Raw genomic sequence first — 25730 nt, 5'->3', positions numbered from 1 at the left:
GAAATGCCCTTAGTTGTATGTTCCCAGAGAGGACTATTTTGTATTTGCCACCATTGTGCACTGTGTGTAACTGACTGTGTGATGATTTGGGGGTAATGGTGGTGGTGTATATTATTTATGGGAGGTAAAAATGTTGATTTTGCTTGAGTTCTTTTGCACAAAGAATCACTGTGGTGCCTGAATTTTATAATTTGGAATTTGCCTTTATTTTCTTTTACATGTAGTTGAAATCTTATCTTTAATAGATTGAATCCAGTCTTTCACACTTAGAAACTTTTTGTGGTTTTTACTTGAGGGATCTTCCAATAGCTCATGTTAGACCCAACCCAAAGTACACAGAACCATTCTGTGTAGTTATTTACAGATAGTACAGGAAAATTATGATAAATACAGAAAATTATTTTCTCTGGAAGCTTATATTATAAGGGCATTTCAGGGATACTTCCTTATCTTCCTGAAACAAGAGAAGTCCTATTCTAGACACCATTTAATCCTTTGACTATGTTACCCCTCCTCCTTTCTTCAGGCTACCTTTAAATGAAGCCACTGCAGTTTGAGTATCATGTCATGTTGCCTAAAGACAAAGCTTTAGGTGACTTATTTTACAAATAAAGTAAAACAGTGGAAGTAATAAAACTCTGGATTGTCTATTCAGTTGTGACATGTTCAGGGAGATGACACTAGAGGAAATCATATATCTCACAGATATTGTACTTTATCCCAGATGAGTGGGTTTCTTCGTTTATACTTTTACTTTGTTGTGATGAAAGAGACCTAGACCTCAGTTCTTGTGTCAGATCTCTGATATCACCAAAGTGGGCTACAGAGTGTGGGGTACTTCCTTGGCTGTAGCCCAGTAACTCTTTATACCTCAGGTTTTAGCTGGGGAAGGAAATGCAAGCTGAAAGCATTATCAAGCAGAAGTTCTGCTCCTCACAACACTCCCACCCCCACTTATTACTTCTGCCTTCTTCTCTACCTGAGTGTTCTTGTGCAAAGTTCTAGGCCTGTGAGTTATGCCACTGGACATTAATGAGGGGAGAGTAGGAGGCAAGGAAAGAATACTGGAAAGACCAGATATCTATCTATAGGTGTGACCAGAGAAGCTTCCAGAAGGAAAGTCATGCTGGACAGGGTTTGAAAAGAACGTGTTCTAGGCAGAGAGGGACAGATTATATGAGGGCTAATGTCAATGCCAGCAACATGTGCAAGTGTTGGCAAAGATTTGTCCTGTTCATGAAAAGAGCCACAGAAAAGTTTAATAGTAGGAGTAAGTGATAGAACAACAGTGAAAAGAAAGACTTATAAATACAATGTTAAAAGTTTCAACTTAATAGAGAACAGAAAATTGCAAGTCTGTTGGGAGAGAGAGAGAGAGAGAGAGAGAGACAGAGAGAGAGAGAGAGTGTGTGTGTGTGTGTGTGTGTGTGTGTGTGTGTGTGCATGTGCACGTGCGCACGCGCACGAGTGTCTTTTTAAGACTTGAGAAAAGTGTCATTTTCCAGAAGGAGGGTAGAGAATACTCACACTTCAGGTATCTAATGCAGTGTAGTGATCAGGAAGGATGTAATTTAGGTCTTTATCCTGCTTTAAGGGCAGTACTCTCTGATGGCTGCTTAGTGAATCTGAGTGAGAGCTGATAGGATCTCTGTTTAGAATTACCAATTTTATGGACAGGAGGGTGGACCAGGGAGTGTGCAGGAAGCTGGCCCTGGATATGCTGTATTTGCAAAGTGTAGGAACATGCTAGATAGAGGTCTGTTGTGGACAAGGTGCTAAAAGTCTAAGGGACTTCGTATCATCTGAATTGAATTGAAGGCTAGTTTGGCTATCCCCCCAAATCTGAAACCAATGATTTCAGTTGGAATTTCTTAGATTTGTTCTAAAATTTTTATGGAATTTCTCTAATAAAGTCAGGATCCTTTGAGTCTTCTTTGTCAACCCTTTATTTCTGGACATATTTGGTGTTTCCCTTTGAAACTGAAATAGGAAGGCAATCCTTTATCTTCTCTGTTTATCTTCCTATGCTAATAGCATGTTCAGAATACTGATTATTCCTTATTTCAAGTCCATATTCATTAATAAGTTTAAAACAATAATGACAAAATCATAAAATACACAAAGATATCTGTGTTGATGCCTGATGTCCATTCTTCTTTGTGCTTATTTCCATGGATGATTAATAAATACTAACAATGTTCTAGGTGCTGTGAGCTCAAAGCTGGCCACAGACATGGCTCACAATTGGGAACACTGATGCCCATTTTTATATGTTCTACTAGGTTAGGTCTCTAGTTGTCAATGACAACCAAACAAGAATGATCAATCAGACATAACTGAAGTCCTTTTCACTAGAATCACCCTCCTATTTTAGATCTGGAATAGGGTTAATCATACTTTGGAGTGGCATGAAAGCTGAAATTTTTCTGGTACTTGTTCTTCTGAATTAAGAATAAAAAGGAGATGGCTGTTCTCTGGAAAACATTCCCATTCTGCTTGTGATTGGCAGCCAAGTCTGGGGAGCAAATGGCCAAATGAATTAGGAGGCTTGAAAAGATGTTTTGTTAGGGCCACCTGGATGGCTCAGTTGGTTAAGCATGTGACTTTTGGTTTCAGCTTAGGTCATGATCTCATGGTTCCTGAGTTCAAACCTCACGTTGTGATCTTCACTGACAGTGCAGAGCCTGCTTGGCATTCTCTCTCGCTCTCTTTCTCTCTCTCTCAAAAATAAATAAACTTTTAAAAAGATGTTTTATTAAACCATCCTCATTAAACTGGCACCATCTGCCTTCCTACCCTCCTTTGTCCCAGTTGGAGCTGTCCTTTTTGACAGATGTTTCCTAATGGTGTGGACCAGCAGCAACCAGAAGCCTCAGTGATGGCTGAAGTTTGGGAAGGCCAAATCTGTAGGTATTTAGCTGTCAGGAATATTACAACCATCTTACTACCATTTGGGTCCCATTTTAGAAAATGTCTGCTCCCCACCCCCATCTTCCTTTACACAATAAGAGTAAAGGTTTCATTTTCTTCTTTAGCACTCCCTAACTGTACTGAAGATTGTTCTTTTTCTTTGTAAGAATGAGGCAGTGACCAGAAAAGATTTAGAATAGAATGGTGAAAGAATAATATAATGAAAGTATTCCTATGAGGATGACTTCTATTTCCTGTTGAGATCCATTATCCTATAATTCCACTAAAAGCCAAGCAAAAGGAGACAGGCTAACGTTGTGGGCAGGAATTACAATTAGCTATTAAATCATATCTGGGAACTACTGAGGTAGGTATAGCAATTCTTTGAAATCTTTCTTGGCATCCAAAAGGACAATCCGAAGACATTTTGGCCCTAGATTAAATTAAGTTTGGATTTTATCAGGACAATGTTTATTTGGAGATTTTAGTTTTGATGGTCCCACTACTTCCAGTTCTGGCTCATCAATATCTATTTGTGAGGAAAGGAAAGACGTTAGCAGAGGGTGACCTTGGAGCAAATAAAAGACATGGCTCAAATACTCCTTTTATAGCAATTCCCTAGAGTCTTGCCTTTTGTGAAGGTAGGATGCTCAGGAGAAAGAACATGGTCTTTGAAGCAATAAAGAACCAAATTCAACTTCTAGCTCTCCTTTTTACTGGCTATATGAGCTTGGGACAGTTATCTAAACTGTCAATAAAGTGGAATAATTATGCTTATGTCATTGGGCTGTTATGGGGGATAAATGAAATAACATATGTGCCTTACCTGCAGCTCAAAAAATTCTGGTTCACTTTCACCCCCCTCTTAACACATCTCTAAATCTTGCACATATACCTGGTACTAATACTTGCCAGATACCATTTTCCTCTTCTTCCAGTTTCTTCCCATGTTCCCAAATATCTCTAGAATTGAAGTCTAGGACCCTGGTTTATTAGTTTGTGTTAATCCCACAAAATGATAAGAATATGGAATTTTTATAACTGTACTAACATGAGCCATGGTTGTGGTTACTTTTAAGGTTTTTTGGCTGGCTGACAATTTTGGTTATAAAGCAAAGTCAAAAGAGTTCTATCTTCCATCCACTCCTTTGATCTAAAGTTTCTGATTTGGGGCTAGATCATTCTCGGTGGAATGGTCCAACCAAAATGATGGCAAGTTTGTTTATAGAGTATTTAGGAGAGGAGAATCCATAACCTTTACTGCTGGGATATTCTTATTTTTCTCCTATCTTTTTGGTTTGAAAAAATATGAAAACTACAGAAAATTGCAAGAATAAAATATTTAATACCCATTTATTTTTCACCAGGATTGACCAAGTGTTTTAATATTTTCCCACTACTTGCTCCCTCCAATGTGTGTGTTTGTGTTTGTGTGCTTGTGTGTATAAAATATGGTCCATATTCTAAGTATACTAATTGTCTGATTTTTTTATAGTAAAATATTTCTCCCTGATGCAGATGCAGTTCAGGGTTCTGCATTACGTTTCATTGTCATGTCTCTTTATTCTCCATTAATCTGCAACAGTTCCTCAGACTGTCATTCCTAATATTAACAGTTTTGAACAGCATGGGTCAGTTGTTTTATAGAAAGTCAACTTACTGAGGAAAGTTCTTTTGTAGACTGATCGTTTTATCATTAGGTTCAGGTTACACATTTTGGGCAAGAATATTATATACAAATATTCTTAATGATAATGAGTGCCATGCAGGCAGGGAACACAACTTTTTCCTCCCTATTATGTTCCTCCCTATTGTGTTCCTCCCTATTTGTGTTTCCTCCCTATTGTGTTCCAGTCCCAATTCCCTAGGACTGGACTTTAAAAGGTGCTTAATATTTTTGAATGAATGAATGTGTGAGTGAATGAATGAATGAATGAATGATGTAAGATGTACACTGCCATTAAGGTCTATTATTTTTCTACTTGAGAGGAGGAAGAACACCCTTCTCCTATATCCTAGTCCCATTTTTACTGTACATGTTTGAAGGCTTAAAGGTAACCCAGGACCTCTGTCAAGATCCACAGAGAAAGGAAATGAGATGGGACTATGAGGTGAGGCAAGCTGTAAAGTCTCTTTACCCCGGGGGTGGGTGATAATCATAATATTTTGAGAGTGGACAATGAATAAGATGGTTTTTAGATGGAAAGAAACACAGGACACAGAAGCTAGGAGTACATGGTATGTTTCCTTGCTGAAAGAAATTAGTCATTTGGATTTCAAGATTTTATTATACTTTCCTCCTCTAACTCCCATTTGAAAATATAGAATGCCATTATGTAAATTGATTTCTGTCTCTTTTCCTTTCCCAGGAGGACAGCCCCACAATTCTCTCCTTCACCATCCATCCCATCCCTACTCACACACAGAAGTCTGTATCTTATAGCATTTATAAAAAGTGGTTGGGGGGCGCCTGGGTGGCGCAGTCGGTTAAGCGTCCGACTTCAGCCAGGTCACGATCTCGCGGTCCGTGAGTTCGAGCCCCGCGTCAGGCTTTGGGCTGATGGCTCGGAGCCTGGAGCCTGTTTCCGATTCTGTGTCTCCCTCTCTCTCTGCCCCTCCCCCGTTCATGCTCTGTCTCTCTCTGTCCCAAAAATAAAAAAAAAAAAAAAAGTGGTTGGGCGGTGATTCTCTCCAGATTATTTGTTGTTGGGAAACTGTAGAACTCCTTGGAATACTCATATGGATGTAGAGATTTTATCTCTGTCACCCAGGGGAAGTGCGATTATGAGAAGTACTCTTTACTTCTCAGAAATGTGTTTTCAGGCTTCCCTTGGGGCCCTTTCTCCAGCTCTGAGCATCTCAGAAATTTCTGACAGTCCTTTCTGAGGCATATGGGCCTTGGGATTGAATTCACCTATTTAATTCTGCAAGGCTTCAGAGTGCCTGATGTATATGGTTCTTATCCCCCTTCTGAGACTCTACCTACCCTTGTCTTTGTAATCATTAATATCATCAGTTCCAAGAAAGCACCCTTTATCTCCATGTCAACTCTTCATCATCCTGAATTATAGTGGGAATAATGTAAAATAGTGAAAGGTACTAAAGTGACTTAGTTTTCAGTGGTGGAGTCCTGCCTAGAGATAATCCATAAAGTGAAAGTCTTCAAGGAAAGCAATCTGCCATTGTCCTCCCTCATGGGTGGCTGTATGGCATCTCTGCTTTGGCATCTAGAGAGGGAGGCAGAGGCAAGAACACAGCTTGTTCAGGCCTCATTGTGTTGTCAGAGGCACCAGGCATCTATTGAGAGCTCTGCAAAACTTATCTCCATGACTTGTTTTCAAACTCTGGAGGAGGGCTTTCCTTATTAGAGTATCCAATACTTAGTTCAAAAACACCAATCTGTAGAAAACTTGTGAAACTATAATTTTTTCTAGGGTTTCCATCTCACCCAGAGTAACAGCCAAAGTTCTCACAATGACTCTCAGACCCTACAGAAGGATCTGGCTTCCTTGCTTTTTCTCTGACCTCATCCCTTACTGCTTCCCCCTCACTCACTCTGTCCTGGCCCCACAGACCTCCTTATTATCCTCAAAAATAGCCAAGTACCACTTCACACCCATTAGGATGATTGATATATATATAAAAAAAAAAAAAAAAACAGGATAACAAGAGTTGGCAAGCATATGTAGAAATTGGGATGCTTGTGCATTGTTAGTGGGAATGTAAAATTGTGTAGCCACTGTGGAAAAAAGTATTGTGGGTTACAAAAAAACTACATATACACTTCTGGGTATATATCTCACAGAATTTAAAGGAGGAACTCGAAAAGACATCTGTATACCCGTATTCGTAACACCATTATTCACAACAGCTAAAGGTGAAACATCCACATGACCATCAGTGGATGGATGGATAAACAAGATGTGGGATATACAGACAATGGAATATTATGCAGCCTGGAAGAGGAGGGACATTCTGACATATGCTATAAAATGGATGAACCTTGAAGACGTAATGTTAAGTGAAATAAGCTGGTCACAAAAGTACAAATTGTATGATTCTACTTATATGAGGTATCCAGAGTAGTCAAATTCATGAAGACAGAAAGCGCACAGAGACAGAAAGTACAGGAGCTACAGGGAGTTACTGTTTAGTGGGTACAGAGTTTCAGGTGAGGAAGATTAACAAGTTTTGGAGATGGGTGGTGGTGATGGTTACACAAAAGTGTGAAGGTGAGGCTCTCTTGGACCATCCATTTTAAAATCACCACCTACTCTGAACACATCCTAGCCTTTGCTTTGCTTCCATTTTTTTTATCTGATTTTGTTAACTAATCCCTTTTACCATTGGGTAAGAGACATGGCCCCAGTGTTCATGGTAGCTTTTCTCTGTTTACTTTTCTTATGTATTCTGGACTGTTTCCAGTTTAGAAGTGTTGGTGTGCACAGGCACTACATTATTATTATTTAAAGTTCTCACCCTCAACTCAAACCCCTACTCTTGTTCATGACTGCCCCCTATCAGAGTTGTAGGGTTGCTGAGTTAGAAGTTCAGAACCTCTGGGGAAGCTAAGCTATACAAAAAGCTGTATACTTGTTTATTTGGGAGCCACTGGTTTGGTTGGTTCCAGAGTTTTTGTTGTCTGGAAATTCTAAGTAGGACAAGAGAATTTACATACTTTGAGATCAGGAAGGAGCTGTGCTTGGATACAAAGGGTTTGATATAATTTCTGGAGAGGAATGTTGCATTTAAAGTCCACTTCTCTGAAACTTTGAGCACTTGAAAATAATTATTTAACATCCTCTGTAGCCTTCCTCTAAAGTCTTTATCAAACTTCTAGCAAAGCAACTGATATCTAAACTATCTTTGAGGCTATTCAGGAGAAGCCACAAGGCCAACATACTGATTGGCAAAAGTGTTAATGCACAAGCATGGGAAACAGTGGGACTTACTGACTTTAAAATTTTTTTGAAAAGGAAAGGTCTAGAGTGAAGGCAGTACCCTTCTTAGAGACAGAGGAATGAACACAATGACCCTCCAGGACAAAGGAGAGCAGGTGAGGCTGGCTGGGAAAGTAAGACAGCCTGCAATTTACTGGGTATATATTGTTGGATTTAGCAGGCGTTCTTTTTGGCCATTTGTGATGGATATTTTGTTTTGGAGTTTTTAAGGAGCTCAGAAACTGAGATAAACACAGAGAAGAAGTAGAAAGAGAGAGCCAGGGGTATTTTGGAATTCATACAAGCTGAATTCATGTCCCCTGCCCCCTGCTCTGTATTTCTTTAAGCACATCCCCTGTGTAAGCACCTTCTTAGGGAGGGATTGTTTCTTAATTAAAATAAGATTCACAGACACAGAACCCACATTAGGAAATGTCCTCAGGGAATGCACTTGAAATAGTTGATGGTGCCTGTTCTAGTTTATTTACAACTTACACCTTTGTTTGGCCCATTCTATCTTTCCAAGCAAACAAACAAACAAACCTTCTAGGAATCTCAAGATATATTAGTCATTCAATACATCTCTATATGCATTTTCTCTGTCCCAAATGCCTCTTAAGTTTCCTTGCTACAATTATGAGAAGATCCTTATCCTGGGTAGTGAGAGTTAGAAGGGGAGTGTGGAATTCAGAAGGAGGTATATGGATCCTGGCCCTTCCCTCCCAAAGTTTTTGGGAATTTAAGTGACACACCCAGGACACCAGCAGATAGAAAGGGGAAATGTTTCACATGAGCAGCAGGATGCCCTGTAAGTGTTGGTGGGAAGAGGAGGAAGGTTGGAGATGGGGCTCAACATGATGGCTTAGAAAAGGCCACCTAGATGTTGAGATGGCGGAGATTGTAGCATAGGTTTGAGAAAAGCTAGAGCATCAAGACTAGACATAAAGGAGTGAGGAGGACATCCCTGGCAGGACAGGCACTTAGTCAGGCCAAAGGCTCAACCCAGGAAGGTAAGTCAGAATGTGAGAAACTGAGTTAAGAAGGAGGTGATGGACCTGAGGGTTGGGAGAGAATTAGGATGGGGCTCTGACAGCTGAGTCAGAGTCTGGACTGAATAAAAACCATTAGAATAACCACAGATTACTGCACAGAGAGAGGGCATTTCTGAACATTGGTTTTGAAAACAGTGATTCTCTGTGTTGTTATAAACTGGATTTGTGATAGTCTCTCTCAGGATTCCCAATAATGGGTTTGCTTTCTCTTCTGTAAGCTTGCTTGCTTATTTTTTTTCTGCTTGTTGGTGTCATAAAATATGATTATTTATTCCCAGATGTTTTGTTCTTTAGATTATTTCTTTGATATCTTCATAGTTTGTCTGTAGTCCACTTTTACTCATATTTAGTAAAAGTGGGAAGAGCACAAGGACAACCCTGCACAACACAGCTGAAGGAAACAGAAATTATCAAAAACATTGCCCCTCTCCAACCCTGCCATTCAGATGGTCCTCCTCTGGCATTCCTCCTTAAAGTCCATGGATGGACTTCAGAAGAGTGTAGGACATTTTTTTGAGGTGACCAACCTCAAGGGGTGTGTGATTCAACAAATGAGAGGAACCACTCTTGTGTCTTTGTTAGGAGGTAGGTGGCTCCCCAGAGGGAGAAACATGGTACAAGCATCCTTAGTGCCCAGAAAGGAGCCTCCAGAGACAGTTGAAGGAGGTGATGGAGAAAGAAGAATTGGGAAAAGGGAAGTGGGTTCAGAGGGAACTGGTAAGAGGGGTGTCCCGTCTTCCCTTGTTCTCTACCCTCTTTCTTTTTTTTTTTTTTTTTAGTTTTTTTTTTTTTTTAGTTTTTTTTTTTTTTTTTAATATATGAAATTTACTGTCAAATTGGTTTCCATACAACACCCAGTGCTCATCCCAAAAGGTTCCCTCCTCAATACCCATCACCCACCCTGCCCTCCCTCCCACCCCCCATCAACCCTCAGTTTGTTCTCAGTTTTTAACAGTCTCTTATGCTTTGGCTCTCTCCCACTCTAACCTCTTTTTTTTTTTTTTTTTCCCTTCCCCTCCCCCATGGGTTTCTGTTATGTTTCTCAGGATCCACATAAGAGTGAGACCATATTCTCTACCCTCTTTCTAGCAGGCATTCTTTCTCTGTGTTCCCCATGTCCTGACGATTACAGGATTCTGGTTCCCCTTGAATTTAATTCTATTGAGAGCCTGCTCACAGTGTCATCTCATGCAATTCCTTTGTCGAACCTGAAGTGCACAGAGTGGAAACAACCCTCCTTCAGTCATGGGCTTTTAGCACCATTGCTTCCTGTCAGGCACCTTTACAAAGCATTTTATTTTCCCCTTTCATCCTGATCTCTATTCTCATTTTCTCTCCTCACAGTGGGTGTGTGTGGGGGGGGGGAATTACTGTCCTGTATTTAACAAATGATCTTCCAGTATATGCTCTACATGTATATTTAGATACATTCATCCACTCAACAACAGTTACAGATGCGAGGAATACAGCCAGGAGCAAAATATTTTTTTTTAAGTCATGTTTTCATGGAGCTTACATTCTTTCGAAGTGAGACAAACCATGAACAAATAAGTAAGACATTTAGTACTTTGGGCAGTGGTATGTATTATAGAAAAAAGAGCAGGGGGATAAGGTATGTTATGTGTGATAAGGAGCAGATTGCAGTTTTATATGGGGTGATTAAGAAGGTCATGCTACACATGTCCTATTTCACTAAATGCAGTGAAGTGAGCAGCCATGTGGATATGTGGGCTATAAGTGCTGCAGTTATAGGGGACATCAAGTACAAAAGCCCTGAGGTAGGGTCTCGCCTGGTATGTTAGGAGGCCAGAAGGTTAGGAGACCAGTGGCTAGAGAAAAATGAATGGGAAGAGAGAAACAGAGGCTGAGAGGTAGCTGGGTCAGTGACCAATACTGTAGGACTTTGTAGGCCATTGTAAATGCAGACATTGGCTTTTGCTCTGAATAAAAGGGAAACCAATGGAAGGTTTTGAGCAGAGGAATGATGTGATATTTTTAACAGATATGTGTGTATCCTTGACAATTATACAGCATTTTTGTCTGTTTTATAAATGTGCATAAATGGCATTGTGCTTTACACCTCATCCTGCTTTTATTTTTCCTACTTGCATTGTTTCTGAGAGGTACCTATGTTGTTAGCTGTAAATTTACTTTATTATTTCTGACTTCTATGCAGCATTTCATTGTGCACATACCACACATTTTATTTATATATCCCTCTAGTAACAGATGCTGGCGTAGCTCCAACTACTTGCTGCCACTAATAGTCCTGTGATGAACATGCTCGTATGAGCCTCCTTATGGACTCAGGAGAGAGTTCCTTGGAGTGTTTACCTCAGAGAGGGATTGTAGGGTGGAAGGGTGTGTGCATTCTTAACTCCAATAAGATTGTGCTTCAGGATGGTGGCCCCAGTGACACTTCCACTAATGGTGCATGATAGTTTGTAACCCCTCATCAAATTCTCATGTTGATCCAATAAAAGTAAGTTTCCTCATGGATGAGGAAACTGAGGCTTAGAGAGATTAAGCAAATTACCTTGTTTCTATAGTCAAGCAGAAGATCCAGGGCTCATATCCAAAATCTCTAACATAATGTTCATTGCTCTTCCCTCTCTAGTACCCAGCATTGCCTCTTCCAGAAATAAGATGAGGCATCTATGATTACAGATTATTATTATTATTATTATTATTATATTAAAGCCTTACATTTTTCAATGCCTTCTCTAACGCAGTAAGCCTAGGACCCCCAAGTGATTAGCAACAGCATGTATGAGGGTATCTAATTAGTGTCCTTAGAGTTTCAAGGCAAAATATATGGAATAAAACCATATTCATTGTCTCACGATGGCTAGCTAACAGGCTTGAGTTTTAGTGGATGATTTTGAAGATAGACATATGCAAAGACTAATTTATTTTCAAAGCTTGAAGACTTTATAGCAGATTTTCATATTAAATATTTGGTAGATTATATTAAGTACATAGTGTTTGCTAGGCACTGAACTAAGTATTTTATACTCTTTATTTACTCCTCACAATTATCCTATGCAGTATTTGCTTTTATTCCCATTTTACTGATGTGGAAACTAAAGCCCCTGGAGGTGAACTAATTTGTCCAGAGTCACCTGGTATGAGGTTGAGTTGTGACTTGCACCTGAGCAGTTTACATTCAGAGACTTACTCCTAACTACTAAACTGTGCTGCCTTTTTGTGAAGAAAGCTTTTAGAATCTCTTCGCCTTCAAATTGAGGACAACTTCTTCTCAGTTGGGTGGTTGAGACCAGTCATGGGAAGGACAGGGCTAGTGGACAAGAATCTCCAGAGCGAGAGGATATGACATTTGAAAATGTCCCCAGGTGTCTTCATTATGCCTCCCTCTGTCTCCCGAAGTCAGAACCTCTGCCTTAGGACATCCCACCTAGATTATAGGACCTGAGCATAATGCCTTCAGAAAAGTAGGGATTCTCTACCTGGGCATGAGTTGTTCATTGCCTGTAACCCAAGGTAGCCTGATATTTTTAAACAAGTGTCATCAAAGGCAAATGACCTATGTGTGGCTTATACTTGCCATGAATGATATACAGTCAAGGTTTTATCACAGGTGGTTTTCCCTTCACACTTTTGATTTTGCTTGCCTTCTATAAGGAAGGTAATACCATTTAAATTTTTTACCTGAGCCAGGTTTATAAAGGTTGCTTGGCTACAAAGTATGTATCTCAAAATCAAGCAGATAGCAATTATAGATTTTGTGTTCTTTCAGGTTTCTCTTCTCAGTTTGTACATGTTCAACAAAATATGTATTGAGTACCTAACTCACAGTCTAATGGAGTTAGGCAGCTGAGCTGGAATTTTGACATATTAGGAAAAATGGCACACGGAGTAACCCTAGCATTATAAGAGCACACAGGAAGGGCAGCATAAGGGTCTGGGGAAGCTTCCTGGTGAAGCAACATCTGAGCTGGGAACTGAAAGAGAAGTGGGGGTTAGCTATGTAAAGGGGACAAGAGGGCATTACAGGCAGGGAACAGGGTGAGTGTGGAATTTCGCAACTGGGAAATTGTGCAGGAACTTGGCAAGGGACAAGGCTGGAGGGATCAGCACAAGTCAGATGATGAAGGAAGGAAGGATTATGAAGGAAGGGCAGTGGGAATCACTGAAGGGTTGAAGCCTGGGGGTAGGTGGGAGATACGTCAATCACATTTATACTGTAGAAAGTTCCATGAGTGAACAATTGATCCTCCTTATCTATCTCGTGAGCTTGTTGGTAAATCATAACGTTGGAGCTGGTGGGCAGCACAGAAGGAGTTTAGATGGATTTGTAGACAGAAGGTCAGACCCATAAGTCAGGGGTTCCTTTCGATAATCTGTAGAAGAGACTTTTCCATTTTGATTTGATCTTTCTATCTTTAGAAACCTCTGAGATTTGCCAAAATTCTCTCAAAACCAAAGCCTGAGTAGGGAGGAGAGAGGGGGCTGCATGGCTTTGTTTTTTTCTGTTCTGCACTACTCATTCCTGGGGCATTGCTGTGAATTGTTCACCTGAAGCCTTGTTCTGCTTGAGGAGGGGCCATTTGAATAGCAGCAACAAAGAAAAGGAAAAGAGGAACCAGATATTTGGCATATTCAGACAATGGTTTGAGTGAGTTAAAAACCCCTTGTGAAAACTTAATAGGGAGTTTTAAGTGAGTGTTTTAATACAAGCTCCTAGAGCAGGCAGGGTCTCCAAGCTGCTGGAAGCTGACATCACAGATGAGGCAAAGTGGTTATAGAGCAGTGTGGGCAATGAGGAGAATGTCTGCAGAAGTGAACTCACTTTCCTGGAACCCAGAGAGGGAGGAGACAGAAGAATTGTTTGGTTGTGAGCTACTGAGCTAGGTGACTTACTTCTTTTCTCCCTACCCATCATAGCCTCATAGACCATGGTTTACAAAACTTATAAAACTTTACTTAAAACTTTCTTTACTACAACTTATAAAAGTTGTAGTAAATTTTGCTTTGTTGCTTTGGGTGAGGCTTAATTAATGTCAGCATTCATAAAACCACCTTTCTGGCTCTTCTCCCTACTTAGTAATGGACCCTTGATTGGCTGCTGCACCTATATCTCCAGTGTTTCCTCACCAGGCAGCCTTGTCCTCTGATTCTTGCAGGTAGTTATGAAGGCCATGCCTCTTTCTCCCTCTTCCTCTCTTCTCACAGCGCCCCCTGTGGGCCTAGATGGGTAAAGTGAAGGGTTGGACTGTACATTCTTTGCCATCAGTACAACTAAATGGATGATGCAGAATGAGGAGAAAAGGGGGCAAAGTGCCATCTGACCTTGGGTAGCTTATGTTGGGGCTAAGGGTTTTAAGACTGGGGACCAATATTTGTATTTTAAACTCAGGTGATATTTAAAAATGGGTCTTTAGTTGAGGCCCTCTAGTTTGTGAATTAATGTGTCATAACTCATGCTCAAGCACCGTGCAAACATCCCACATGTAATTATGCACAATAAATTCATGTTCTGTTGTGTCTTACAGCTTTATTTGTTTGTTTGTTTAGAGAGCATGAGTGAATGAGGCACAGAGGGAGAGAGAGAGAGAGAGAGAATCTTAAGCCAACTCTATGTCCAGCATGGAGCCTGATGCAGGGCTCAATCTCACAACTGTGAGATAATGACCTAAGCCAAAATCAGAAGTCAGATGCTTAACTCATGAAGCCACCCACGTGCCCCTCTTATAGCTTAATCAGTACATGAAGCTGCATGAGTTAGATGAACCCAAAGGGGCTGGCGTCATATGGTGTATGAAATAACAGAATGTTGGGAAGTATTTGGCACTTCTTTTGTGGTGGGGGGAGGGAAACAGGGTTGATTTGTCTATGATGTCCTTTGGTGTCGCTCTCTGCAATATCTGTGCTGCAACAGGTGCTATGGGACTTTTGATCTTTGGTTGGTTGGTTGGAAATGGGTTCAGTAAATAGTTATTGTTTACTTAGGCATTGTGGAGGGACAGCACATACCAGAAGAAATACAGCACAGCAGCTTTGAAGCCTGAGAAGCTAAACTCAGCAGCCCCAAACCATAAGCTTAACTCAGCCTAACTGAAGATGATACTAGACTCTGTACCCCCTGGACTTGCTACAGCTCTCTGATCCTACAATCCTCTTCAGTTCCAGCCAGAATGCTGCGTCGGGCACTTCGCAGATTTGGTCAAATGCTGGTACGCAGATGTACGCTGGAGGAAAAGAAAACTGAACCTACCCCTCTCAGATGGCTAAGCACTTTGGATTTAGTGGCCCTGGGTATAGACTACACTCTGGGTGCAGGTGTGTATTTCCTGGCTGGCGAAGTGGCCAGCAATCAAGCAGGACCAGCCACTGTGATCTGCTTTTTGGTGGCTGGTCTATCTTGTGCATTGGCTGGGCTGTGCTATGCAGAGTTTGCTGTCTGGGTTCCCCATTCTGGCTCTGCATATCTCTACAGCTATGTCACTATAGGTGAACTCTGGGCTTTCATCACTGGCTGGAACTTCATCCTCTCCTATGTTGCTGGCACAGCCAGTGTAGCTCGGGCATGGACAAGAGCTTTTGACTACCTGATTGGGAACCAGATCTCTCAGACCCTGCATGAGAGTATCTTACTGCATGTTCAACAGGTACTTGCAGAACATCCAGACTTCTTTGCTATGGGTCTGGTGTTGCTGCTCACCGGAGTGCTGGCTCTAAGGGCTAGGGAGTCAGTACTGTTTACCAAAATGATCACATTGGTGAGCCTTTTGATTCTTGTCTTTGTCATCATCTCTGGCTTCATTAAAGGGGACCTGCACAACTGGAAGCTCACAGAAGAGGACTACGTAAAGGCTGGACTCAATGACACCTCAAGCTTGGGCCCTCTGGGCTATGGAGGATTTGTGCCTTTTGGCTTTGAGGGGATTCTCCGTGGAGCAGCTACCTGTTTCTATGCATTTATAGGTTTTGACAATATTGTTACCAGAGCTGAGGAAGCCCAGAATCCCCAGCGTTCCATCTTCATGGGCATTGTGATTTCACTGTTTATCTGCTTTTTGATGTATTTTTGTGTCACTTCAGCACTTACACTTATGGTGCCTTACTACCAGCTTCAACCTGGGAGCCCTTTGCCTGAGGCATTTCTATATATTGGCTGGGCCCCTGCCTGCTATGTTGTGGCTATTGGAGCTCTCTGTACTCTTTTCACTACAATCTTGAATGATATGTTCTCTGCACGTTGGGTGATCTCTGTGATGGCAAAGGATGGCCTCCTGTTCCATGTCCTTGCCAGGACCCACACCAGCAGACATATCCCCATTGTGGCCACTGTGGTCTTGGGCATTATGGCAGCAGTCATTGCATTCTTCTTTGAACTCATTCATCTTGTGGACTTCATGTCCATTGGGACCCTGTTTACTCACTCCCTGGTAGCTATTTGTATCCTCATCCTCAGGTATCAGCCTGAGGTGAAGAATGGGGGAAATGAAGCAGAGTTGCAGGAGGAGAATGGACCTGCAGCAGAGCAGCTGACTCTACAGGAACTACTTTTCACAAGCAGCTCCTCCCCCACTCCACTCTCTGGCCAGGTTGTCTATGTTTGCTCCTCACTGCTTGTTCTGCTGCTCACTCTTCTTTGCCTGGTGCTGGCCCAGTGGCCAGTTCTGCTTTCTGGAGATCCAGTGTGGATTTCAGTGGTTGTGGTGCTCCTGGTGCTCATCATTGGGATCACTGGGGTCATCTGGAGACAGCCACAGAGCTCCAGTCACCTTCCCTTTAAGGTCCCTGCTCTGCCTCTCCTCCCACTACTGAGCATCTTTGTGAATGTTTGCCTTATGATGCAGATGACAGCTGACACCTGGGCCCGATTTGGTGTCTCCATGCTGATAGGGTTTGCTATCTACTTCAGCTATGGGATCCAGCACAGCCGAGTCGCTAACCCCACTTAAGTTAGCACCAAAACTATAGACCTTGAACTCAGCAGTGCCAATACATATTGAGTTTTACATCACCACACCTAAATGCAGTCTTGTCCCTGCACGATTTTGGAGAGTACTCTTGAGTGCATGGAAAGCTAGGACTCCCATGGGATGTTGGTGAGGGAATACTAATAGAGTTCTGTACTTATTGTGGAGTGAAGAATGTGTCTTTGCTCTCTCTCTCTCTGTCTCTGTCTCTCTCTCTTTTTACTTGTCTACTTTACAGTTGTGTCTATAGCTGCTCACTGGCCTTACTGGCTTTAAAAAAATATATTATTAAAATAAACTAGAAAAGTGTTTTTGTTTTCTTTGAGTAAATATTCAGTAGTGATATTACTGGACTATATGGTAATTCTATTTTTAATTTTTTTAGGAACCTGCACACTACTTTCCCTAGAAACTGCACCAATTTACATTCCCACCAACAGTGCATGATAGTTTTTTTTTCTCCACATTGTCACCAACACTTATTATTTCTTATCTTTTTTCTTTTAGCCAGTCTGACAAAGTAAGTGATATCTCATTGCAGTTTTAATTTGTGTTTCCCTGGTGATTAGTGATGATGAGTATCTTTGCATGTGTCTGTTGGTCTTTGTCCATTTTATAAATGGATTTTTTGATGTTGAGTTGTATAAGTTCTTTATATATTTTGGATATTAACCCTACTGGATATATCATTTGCAAATATCCACTCCTACTCAGTAAGTAGCCATTTTGTTTTGTGTGTGGTTTTCTTTGCTGTGCAAAAGCTTCTTCTTTACATGAATAAGAAAAGATATATATACCTTTATGTTTATCGTAACATTACATACAATAGCCAGGATATGAAAATAACCCAATTGTCCATTAATATATATATGGTAGAAAATACTCAGCCATTGAAAAAATGAAATGTTGCCATTTACAACAACATGGATGGACCTAGAAGGTGTAATGCTAAGTGAAACAAATCCAGCAGAGAAAGATAAATACTATATGATTTCACTCATATGTGGAATTTAAGTAATAAAAAATATCTTGGGGCGCTTGGGTGGCTCAGTCAGTTAAGTACCCCACTGCAGCTCAGTTCACATTCTCACAGTTCATGGGTTTGAGCCCTGCATTGGGCTCTGTACTGACAGAACCTGGAGCCTAATTCAGATTCTGTGTCTCCCTCTGTCTTTGCCCCTACCCCCGTTCATGCTCTGCCTCTCTCTCTCTCTCAAAAATTAAATAAACATTTAAAAAACGAGTACATTTATCTTTATGATTACTCAGAAATTTATGGAATTTCTGAATCCTTATATTGTACACCTGAGAATAATATAATGACACTATATGTTAATTATACTTCAATTAATAACATAAAGGAAACTAGAAAAAAAAATAAAGATGAAATATGGCCCCTGCCTTTAAGGAGTTTATATTCTTTTTTTTTAAGTTTATTTATTTATTTTGAGATAGAGAGAGAGAACAAGTAGGGAAGGGAAGAAGCAGGGGGACAGAGGATCCGAAGCAGTGTCTATGCTGACAGCAGAGAGCCTGATACGGGACTCAAACTCATAAGCGGTGAGATCATGACCTGAGCTGAAGTCAGACACTTACCCTAAATCCATCCAGCCACTCCAAGAGCTTATATTCTAATACAAAGGATAAAGTTTACCTGTAACACAAAGTATAAAGCTATCATAAGTAATACACAAATAAAGTGTCTTGGGAATTCAGAGTGGAGGGTGATCATTTGTGGCTGGCACAGTAATGAGAGTTGATTGGTGAAATCAGAGACATCTTTGTAAACGAATGATATTTGGGTTATCCCTCTCCAAAGATAGATAGGATTTTGCCACACATGGGTACTAGGGAGAGATTGTAGGCAGAGATAATGACACTAGGAGAATGAGGCAATGTTTGTTCAGACTCCACTGAGCAGGCTATGTAGCTTGACCCTTGGCAGTGGGCGGGAGGGGAGTGGGCATGCAACAGAACCCACACAGGTGGATTGGAGCCAGGGCTTTCCTCTAAGCACAAAGCACTTTGGCTTTAAACCCACTACCCATGGTGTAAAGCCCTGGGGTTTGTTCCTCTACTTGGCTATTTCTGTATTCTTGAACTTTGCAGTTTCTCTACAGTTGTCTGCTTTGGTCCACCTGCTCAGAAAGTGCACAGCTGAGAGCCAAGTATCCTGGGTTCTGGTCTTGATTCTACCACTAACTAGCAATGTGACCTTGAGCAAGCCACTCAGTACCTGCATTCTGCTCAATAAAAAACAAAAAAACAAAAAAAAAACAAAAAACAAAAAACAAAAAACCCTGCATTTCTCCCTCCTATGTCTGGAACCAACTGATACCCAAGACATAGGTGAATAAAATGTCAGCTTTAGATATGAAACCTGATTGGCTTGCTAGTCCTGCATCACTAAATTAGGCAGACTCAGTCCTCATCATAAGCAGCACTGAGTACCTTCTGCCTCCCACCATAGGAGAAAACCTGCTTTTCTTCTGTGAGCAATGTAGAATACATGTGTCCAGTGGGCTGATTGGTTCTGGATTAAAAGAAAAAATTAAACCCAAGAACTGGGAAGGGGCTGAGCTGGGCATGCTCAGTGCTGTCTCTTCAACCCACTAATCAAAGTCACAGTGAAAGATGGTGGGTCGAGAGAAGCCAGGAATAGCAGTCTGCACAATGGTGCTCAAACTTCAACTGGTGTCAGCTCACCTGGAGGGCTTGTGAAACACACATTGCTGGGATCCTCCTCTAGCATTTGGAATTCAGTAGGCCTGGGTGGGGTCTTCTCCAGGGACCTCACACTGAAGACCAAGACTCCAGCTTGTCCATGTGTAAAGATGAAGCCATTGAAATATGGTGCCCTTTGAACATTTACTTCATTTCATGAAAAAAATAGATTAAAATACCATCATTAATGCTTTCACAGTGGGGAAATCATAGTGAACCATTTCACAATGTGTATGCTTATCCAATCACCACAATGTACCCTTTAAATATCTTATAATTTTATATGTCAATTATACTTCAGTAAAGTTGAAATAAAAAAAAAGAAAATACCACAGTTATCTGTGTGTCTTTATTTTCCTTATTTTTTTTTTTCCTGATCATAGGTAAGGAGTGTATCTTGTTCACTTCCCCAAAGCATCACCCAGGACCAGGCACATAATGAGAAATGAATTGTTAAATTGAATTAACTCTCACATTTTTCTTTGGTATAGAATACTGTCCTTCCTTTCAGGCTAGCATTGTGCCTCTCCTTTAAAACAATCTTCTGGGAGACTTCATTGACAAACAGCCTTTCCCTCAATCCAGAACAATATATCTAGACCTGTACCTAGGTCTGTACCTAGATACATCTAGAACTGTACCCAGGCACTTCTAGTTTTGCTTTGTGTGGCTCAGCCTGAGTTCTGGTTACTGTCCTGTCCGATTCATCAGAGTGGAGTCTTGTTCAGGGCAAGGAGTAGTTTCTCCCCTTCCTGTAGACCCAACAGTAAGAACAGTGTTGTTCATTCAAAGAGCAACATGGAAAATACAAGGCTATCTCAGGAGAAAGGCTGATTGGGCCTTCCCTGGTCCTGCTCTGTATATTCCCATGGGATGTGGGGAGGGTCCAGAAGTAGCAAATTCATAGAAGGCCCAACCAAATTTACCTGACTCCAAGGACTCCCAGAAGAGGAGACCAACTTCAACATGGGCACAACAGGCATCTTTCTTGACAGAGGTTTATGGTTGGCATAGGAGGGCCAGTGTTTCTCTATTTGTGTATGGGTCCTGCCCTGGAAGGGAGGGATATGAAGCTACTTTCTTACTTGTGGAATTTCTCATATTCTCACAGGGAGTAGGTGCCTCCAGGGAAGGCTGTAGAGGCAGGATTATTATATATTTACCAACTTCTTTAGATGCTTTTTTAAGAGACTTGTGCAAAAACCTTGTGAGAGAATCTAAGATTCTTTGGGGAGAGAAAATTGACACCCCCAAATGGGGTGGAAAATGAACTTAAATTAGTAACTGGATAGAGATGGAGACATCATTACTTTGGAAGGGAAGGTATGAGTAGAAGCTGAGAAAGAGGTATTGGTTGAGAGACACTATCTGGAGGAGGATGCCTATAGAGCAATTTGGAAAATAAAATATGGATAAGTGAGTTGGAAAAGAAATGGGACAATAATTCTAGGGTACATGGACCTTTAGGACTCATGAAAGAATGACACACTTTTTAGGGATGTATTTATTCACATTTGGAGGGAATTTATGAGCCCAATTTGTATTTTGTTTTGTGCCATGGAGTGAGATTCCCGAATCAGGATGGGATGAGTTATGATTGTCTTTGCCATCTAGAGGACAGACAGAACGGTGTGAATAGATGGACTTCTCCTGGGAGACAGTTATAGCACCTGCTACAGTCATCTAGATCCTTGCTCTTCAATGTATGGTAATGGACCAGCCATGTGGGTGTCACCTGGGAGCTTGTTAGAAATGCAGAACCTTAGGCCCCAACCAGATCTACAGAATCAGAATCTGCATTTTTAACAAGATCCCAAGTGATTTGTATGCTCTTTTGGATGAGTAGTACTGGCCTTAGATGATGGATGATAGGTGTCTGACCTCAGATGAGTACTCTGGAAGTTCTGACAACTTTGGAATTGGGAACACAAGAGGAGGGGTCTAGGCTGGGGAAATTGAATTTGGGGAAGAGGGAGACATGTGGGCCCTGGCTGCCCTCCTATCCCCAGGTCTCTCAAACCAGTCACTGTGCCAGGTTTGGCACTCTGCCCACTTTGGGAAAATGCCTGCCATGCTTATGCTGGAGTCTTCCTGGTCCTCAGGGGCTCCCCTGGGGCAAGTGTTGGGTAGGTCAGGACAGCTGTCAATCCTGTTTCCCCTACTTCATATGATGGCCTGAAAGGGATGGGGGAGGTCATATCAGTCATGCCCCACCTCAGGGTTGTACTGTCCCTTAGTCAAAAGCATGATAACGCAATGACACTAACTGAGGAGGCTATGGAGGTTGGGGAATTGAAATAGGAGTTCTTAACTATCTGTCCTGGAAATTAGGATAATTTAATTTTTCAAAATCTTAAAGAGAAACCCAATGACTGAAAAAGGGTTTAAACTCCTGCAGGGACAAAACTAATTCTTTTTAAGAGATCTTTTGATGATTTTTAATGGGCTAATAACAAACTATATGAGACCTATAATTACAGAGACCCAGAGCAATAAGCAATGGAACAATGTTACCTGGTGGGCATTTCAGAATTTTCTTAAGTTTTTCAGGGTTTGTGTACCTCATTCCCAATCAGAACGAGTGATAAAGAGGCCAACATAGAAGGAAAACAGATTGAGACTGAACACAAGGAAGAATTTTCTGAGATTAGAGGGTGACAGGAGAGATGGGAGGGAGCAGGCTCTCTAGTCGTGTGCATGGCTGTGTCACTTGGGTTTCAAATGCCTCAGAAGGGCTCTTGCCCAGAAACAGAGAAATGCACCAAATGAAGTTTCAAAATGTTTTTTTTATCCAAAGAATTCTCCAGTCAACTCCTGAAATGAAAGGCCGGGGTGAATGTGTGATGTATGTAAGGCAGTGAGGCATGGGGTTGATGAATGACAGAAGGAAAAATTATTAAAGCATTTAAATCTGCTGAAAATTTTAAAACAGGGCTTGGATTTAGGAAAATAAATTGCATGTTAGGGCTCAAATAAGAGTTTTAGGTTTCCATGTCCTTTATCTCTCCATGCGTTTATCTTGTCTCATTGATGAGATTTAAAAGCCCCTAAGGGAAAAGAAAAACTCTTTTATGTATTACCTCTTCATATCTCCATGCCCACAAAATGATGAAGATAATAGCTCCATGTGCTGAGTACTATGTCCTATACTTTTTTACAAACACTTTTTGTGATCACCTATTTAATACAAAAGTTGTATAAGGTGAGTATTGTTATGCTATATGTTCTGTTATAGCACAATCTTTTAATGAAGTATAAAACATCTTCACCAATAGACCAAAGTGTCTTCAGTTTCTCTGCAACAAGAAGCCAAAGCAAATAAACCTTCAGCAGGGTGGTGGGTACTCTGCAAGGACTGGAGGAGGATCCCACTGGGAGAAGGCGAAGACAGACAGCACTTCAGAAGCAGTCAGAGCCTGGGAGGAATATAGGAAATAATGCCTGTGGCAGGGATAGCAAGGGTGTTTGTGGGTATTTGTGGGTCCTTGGAGGGCCCCAGGAAGGTGACGGTAAGACCTCCAGAGCCACTTCCCACTCAGCTGAATCCTGATTCTGGAAGGGAGCTGAGAAGGCCACCTGAGCAGCAGAGGAAGGGGTGTGATTCCTGCTCCCCTTAGCCCAGGCACCTGCTGGGTGTGCCCATCTGGGTGGGGGCGGGCTGGGCTGCTTCCCAACTGTGAGCGCAGAATCTAATGGGGTTTCATCTGAGGAATTGTTTATATTCCAGGGGACACACTCTCTCTTCCACATCTGCTTAGCATAGCAAGTGCTGTCCTATAACTCTCCTGCACTGTCTGTTCATAAACAATGTCTTGGAATTGGAGTAATACACAGAAATTAATGATGACTTTCCTTGGGATGGCTCCCTGGGGGATTATTAACCCTTCAGTCCATGTGATGTGCAGGCCCAGTGCAGACATTTAGGCCATGGTCAGCCCCATTAATGGTTATTAAGGAAACTGCAACCTGCAAATGGGTGCCAGATGAAATAGACCAGGAGAGGCAGGGGCCAGTGTTGGGGTGGTGAGTTGAATGGAGCTGGCCAAGTTGGAGATCATGCCTCCTGAGGTGTGCACCACTGAGGGTCTGAGGCTGAAAGAGACTGGGTTTCTGTTTCAGGGCCAGAAGGACTGGAAGGGTGTTGGGGAGATGATCAGCACAGAGTTTGAGAGGATGGAATGGGGTCACTTTCTGTGGGTGGATACTTTGCTGATGAAAGCTTTACCTGTCTTTTAATATTCAAAGAATTATTAGGTAAATTTTATTAATTCCACCTTACTTGTGATGAAACTGAGGCTCAGAGAGATTGTATCAAGGGCTCAAGGTAATACAGCATATTAAAAGGCAAAGCAGGATGTGAACTCAGGTCCTTGAATCCTGAGCTTTTGTTGTTTCCACTCTACCATGGCCAGAAGTTGTCTTTAATGTGTCTGCCTCAGCTTCAGGCCTGGGGATGGGGGCAGGAGGTGAGGTGGGGAATGGAAGATAGAGGCCCAAAAGTGTTTGTTGTGTGCACGAATGTATTATCTCTACAGGTTCTGCTTCCATGGTTGGGCCCAGGTCCTAGAGATTCTGCAGCAGGAAGAGCAAAGGAATTCCAGTGTGGACCAGGAAACTGGAAATGGGTTTCCTGTGGGTTTCCCTCCTTTTCCTGAACATTCTAGGCCACTGGAATCTAAAGGACTGGTCTTTGGATCCTAAAAAGGAATACAGTGGCATGTATGCACAGGTGTGTTGTTTAAGTGTTCGAGTATGTATATGTTTATGTGTGAAGCCTGTCTATAAATGTATGAGTTTGTGAGAAAAGTGTCTTTGTGTTGCATACATGTGAATATGTTTCTGACATACGAGAGCGTGTATGTGTATAGTTGAGGTTATGTGTGTGTATGTATGAGTATGAGCATCTGTGTGTGTGCATGTGCAGGTGTGCATCTGTGTGTGTGTGTGTGTGTGTGTGTGTGTGTGTGTGTGTGTGGTCCCAGGGGAGCCTGAACTCAGAGGTGAAGATACCTTTGACTTGTGCAAACTTCCAGCACGTTTCAGGCTGTGTTATGGGGTAGGGTGAGGTGGGAGGGCAGAACAGGAAGGCTCTTAGTGCTTGGGGTGTGGAGATTGGGTAGCCCAAACAGTGGGTGTCTCTGCCCTGCCAGGCACAGGGGTATGGCATCAGGGTCCCAGATCAGAGGCTGGGTGGAGACTAGGTCCTGAGGCCTTCACTCAGGGCTTGCATTGGAAGAGCTCAGAGGTCTTGCTCTGACCAGGGAGGGCCATGAAGATATTGGGCCAGGGTGGGAGGGTGGCCAGACAGTGGATAGTTCAGGCCTACTCTCTTTACCTGTCCCTACCCCCAGTTCTAGGGAAAGATCTAACCAGGGTGGTATTCCTACCTCTAGGCTCCACCCATTCTGCCTGAGGCCTTAGAGTCCCCAGAAGTCTTTGTGTACCACCTTCTGAGGCTGGGATGACCACAGTCACAGAGAAAACTGTTGTCTCTAGTCAGTACTACCAGACAGGTCCAAACCAAGTCCTTGTCTCTTGGAGTCTTCTGGGAAGACCCATGTATGCAGTCTTATTGAATTTCACACAAGCTGAGCTTTCAGACCCCTTGTGCTGGGAAGTTCTTGATGGGTTTAACTCAAATCCTCTTGTTGAAATTAGTGCCTCATAGGCCCAGGCCACATTTGTGAAATTGAACTCTGACACCTGCACCCACAAGCCTGGGAATAGTTTCTTCTCGATAGGGAAGTGGGTCCAGAGTATAGGGACACTGAAAGGATATGGGGCTACAGCTGGTGGATCACAGATGGGTCAGTCCTTTCCTGGGCAGGGGGGCCATGATCAACAGGGTAGATTCAGAGAAGGGAGTTCTGAAACCACCAGTTTTCCCTCTGTTTCCCCTGTCACTCCAAACTATGCCAGGAGAAATGGAAACAGAGGCTGTGGTAGGAGGGACCAGATTCAAACAGGGGAAATACTTCCCTGTATGCAGTTTTGAGGAGCTCTGGAAACACAGGAAAAGAGCAAATTATGAATGAAGGAAAGCTCCTCTTGCAGCTCAAAGTAGGAAGAGAGGGGCAGGGGCTGTGGGACTCAGGGGTAGAGGGGTGTGTGTGCTGAGGGTGAGGGTGTGCACAGCATAGTGTTGTGGGCATTTCAGG

At 42.1% G+C, this 25730-nt stretch overlaps 1 protein-coding gene and 1 pseudogene across 4 annotated transcripts in view; both read left to right on the top strand.

The window, feature by feature from the left end:
• Window positions 1-17760, top strand: part of LOC132694621 (cationic amino acid transporter 3 pseudogene) — a 90460-nt pseudogene extending 72700 nt beyond the window's left edge. Inside the window, exons 4-5 of one of the 3 annotated variants that reach the window (XR_013556839.2) lie at window positions 7887-7966; window positions 15047-17760. The product of XR_013556839.2 is annotated as a cationic amino acid transporter 3 pseudogene, transcript variant X2 (transcript). Of the gene's footprint in view, window positions 1-7886; window positions 7967-13960; window positions 14047-15046 lie in introns of those variants that run through there. The other 2 variants (XR_013556840.2, XR_013556838.2) reach the window with 2 other exon arrangements.
• The window catches only part of LOC132694622 (uncharacterized), a 205100-nt gene that overhangs the window by 72142 nt on the left and 107228 nt on the right, over window positions 1-25730 (top strand). The window lies entirely within an intron of this gene.

The sequence above is a fragment of the Panthera onca genome, chromosome B4 (assembly GCF_046562875.1).
Source record: "Panthera onca isolate mPanOnc1 chromosome B4, mPanOnc1 haplotype 2, whole genome shotgun sequence".
Taxonomy (NCBI): Eukaryota; Metazoa; Chordata; class Mammalia; order Carnivora; family Felidae; genus Panthera; species Panthera onca.
The sequence above is the reverse complement of the archived record's forward strand: the minus strand, read 5'-3'. Positions and strand labels throughout refer to the sequence as shown.